This window comes from Chiloscyllium plagiosum, chromosome 1, assembly GCF_004010195.1.
Source record: "Chiloscyllium plagiosum isolate BGI_BamShark_2017 chromosome 1, ASM401019v2, whole genome shotgun sequence".
Lineage (NCBI taxonomy): Eukaryota > Metazoa > Chordata > Chondrichthyes > Orectolobiformes > Hemiscylliidae > Chiloscyllium > Chiloscyllium plagiosum.
In genome coordinates this window covers 96134362-96137441 of record NC_057710.1, presented here as the reverse complement: position 1 = coordinate 96137441, position 3080 = coordinate 96134362, and the positions used below count along the sequence as shown (strand labels likewise).

Sequence of the window (3080 nt, the reverse complement as noted above, 5' to 3'; positions counted from 1 at the left end):
ACCCACTGATATTAATATCTGGCATCTATTGTTGTACATTTGGAAACTGATTTCTAGCCAATGTCAGTAATGATTTCAATGTTTAATTTATGTGCTGTATTCTATAATTGATGCCAATCAAGAGTACCTTTTTTTTTGATTTTGGAATAAGTTTCAATTTGCCCAGGATCACTGTGCCATGACTGAAAATTGTTTCAGAAAATGTCCAGTTTGTGTGATGTGGACAATTAAAAATATACACGTTAAGTCTGCTTTATCAAAGTTGGATTTATAATTTCCAACTTCTATTCAACATTCTTCTGGTAATTTGGGGGGGGGGGGGGAACTAATTACGCTTTGCAAATTTTCCTCTTCAGAATCAGATTTTGTCTTTCTTATTGGTCTGGACCCAATTGTCCTTTGTCTCTATGGCAGGGACTGACATGTTAGATTTTGGATGCTAACCTTGTACGCCCTGTAAAGTGTTACCGCTTCATTGCCACCAACCGCAACTGACACCGCGAGTGTCAATAAATGCAGACAAATGAATGTACTCAGCCGTATGGTATCTGCACAGTTGGCTTTAGAATGTTTTTGCATAGGGGTGTGATGACATAAAGTTTATTTCAGAGTGGCCCTGGGGGTGTGCCCCGTGAAAGTTTGATTTTGAAAAAAAAATTGGTGCACTTTCCAGAAGTGGTCGTGTGAAAACAAGTCTAAAATCGAATGTAATTGAGTGCGATGTATTAATTGCGGAGGCATTGCCAATTCAGTGTTAAGCGAGAAAATAACACAGCAAATGAAGGTGCAGTGAAGCAGGAAGCAAGATCAATCACTGCAAACCTGTTGAATCTGCGCTGAAATCACGGAGGACACGTTCTGCTCGCCTCTAAATAGATCTGGACTCAGCAAACAGCCCAAAGTAAACGGGGTGGGGGAGAAAGAACTCCTGTCCTAATATCTCTGAATAGGTCGACTAAAGAGTGAAGATGTAAATCTTCCCGGAAAACCGCTCCAGCATGGCACTCAGGCGGATTTTGGGGGGGGGGAGAACACCTATATTTGTGACCCCTCGTCTCCCCCGACTGTGTTATTCTGGATTATTCTCGGCCACAAACCCCTCCGCTGACACTGACCTGTTCACCCAGGGTCCATCCTCCAGTAGTGGGCCCCGTTACCATGGAGACCGCTACCCCGGTCACTACCATGCGGGAAGAGCGGGTGTGCAAAGCACGTGGGGCAGTCCCCACCTCTCACAAATAGGACGAATCGAGATATGTGGTGCAACTATTCTTGAAAAAAATCACTATGGTGCTTAGTGTGAGGGAGGGCGAGCTCCTTGGAGCCACAAGTGAAAAACCCGCACCCTTACACATCTTCATTCCCCCCCCCTCCATTAGCACAGTGGAGCAGTCCATATTTAAATGATAGCAGAAGCGGCAGTGCCCAGAGCCGAGTCGTTCAGCTCAGTGACAGAGAGAAAAAAAACGGGAAAGTATTCATTCAGGACAGAACCTGACAGGGGGAGACTAGAACAAGTATTAACTCAGGATAGAAGATAGCATTAAAACGGTACAGAGCATTTACTCTGCACAAAGTCAGCATAGAGCACTGGGGGAAAAAAAACATTAAATCAGCGCAGAGTACAGGGAATAGCACAGCGGAGAATTTAAACTCCGCACAGGAGTGAGCATTAACTCAGCACAGAACAACAAAGATTACAGGAAAGATTTGAGGAGAGTAGACCACAGGTCAGTACAACACAGCATTTGGTCTGTCTCACATCGCCACTCGCAAACATCTCAACATTTGTCGAACCTGATACACGGCGGATCACTGTAAGTATTTCACAGATCTGGGGTTAAAGTCATTCCGTTCATTAATATAATCTCAGCGATAAAAGCGAGCGGGAAGTTGCACTTCTGTTCATGCTTCCGAAGAATAGGTGGGGTAGGAGCATTTAAAGAAGCGTGTAAACTTGCACTTTGAAAGTAAATGCTAGGTAACATCATCTGTGAGCCTTTAGGAAACCTAAAACACATAAATAGAAAGTGGGTCACTAACATCAGTGCTTCACCAGAGGCTCACCAATGATGTTACTGAGCATGGTAACAAAAAGGTCTGAAAACTAACCTACCAGCTCAGGAGGCAAACTTACATCCAGAGCTTCAACTTCAGCTACAAATCTTCTTCTCAAAACTCGCCAACACGATGTTAATGTGAAATATCACGTTAAATCGATGTTGTGAAAGTTTGATGCTTATATGCACACGATTGAATAAAAAGAGGATAAACTTGGTTAAGATTTGGTTTTAGACTTCGGGTTATATATTCCTTGAGTTTACTAGAAGTTTTTATTCAATCTGTTCAGATGTGTTATGGCAAACCTCTGGAGAAGATGGGACTTGAACCGGAGTCTTCTGGCCCAGAGATAAGGATTTTACCACTGCATCAATAATCTTATTGTTAGTTCCCTAGGCATTTTCTAATCGACCTATTCAGAGATGTTATGACAAGCCTCTGGAGTAGGTGGGACTTGAACCCAGGCTGCCTGGCTCAGGGCTAAGAATGTGAGCACTGCACCATCAGGAGCCTCTCAACTCCTATTCTTGCCCTTCCTTTGTCAGCAAATTTGTATGATTTCCCCTGTGTGAATTCATTCTTACTCTGCTGGATTTTATTATGTATTTGTAAATGCTCTGCTATTTCATTGTTGACAATTTAATATTCTTTAACATTTTCCAAATGACAGATTTTAAGCTAAGTAGCCTATAGTTACCTGAATTTTGTCTTCCTCCCTTTTTGAGTAAATGTGTTACATTGGCAGTTTTCCAGTTCTTCAGGACTTTTCCCAAATCTAAAAATTCTTGGAAGATTACCAACAGTTATCGCTGTAGTGACATTTTTTAAAATCCTAGGATGAAACCCACCAGGTCCAGGGGACTTAGCAGCCTTTAGCAGCCTATTCATTTGAGAGAAAGTGAGGGCTACAGATGCTGGAGATCAGAGCTGAAAATGTGTTGCTGGAAAAGCGCAGCAGGTCAGGCAGCATCCAAGGAACAGGAGAATCGACGTTTCGGGCATAAGCCCTTCTTCAGGAA

At 42.8% G+C, this 3080-nt stretch overlaps 1 protein-coding gene across 6 annotated transcripts in view; it reads left to right on the top strand.

Annotated features, from left to right (window-relative positions):
* Window positions 1-956: 956 nt before the first annotated feature.
* LOC122550944 (putative methyltransferase NSUN7) overlaps window positions 957-3080 on the top strand; it is a 154566-nt gene continuing 152442 nt past the window's right edge. For all 6 annotated transcript variants that reach the window (XM_043692499.1, XM_043692491.1, XM_043692482.1 and 3 more), the window contains exon 1: window positions 957-1817. The gene's annotated coding sequence lies outside the window, so the exon portion shown is untranslated. The remainder of the gene's footprint in view (window positions 1818-3080) is intronic.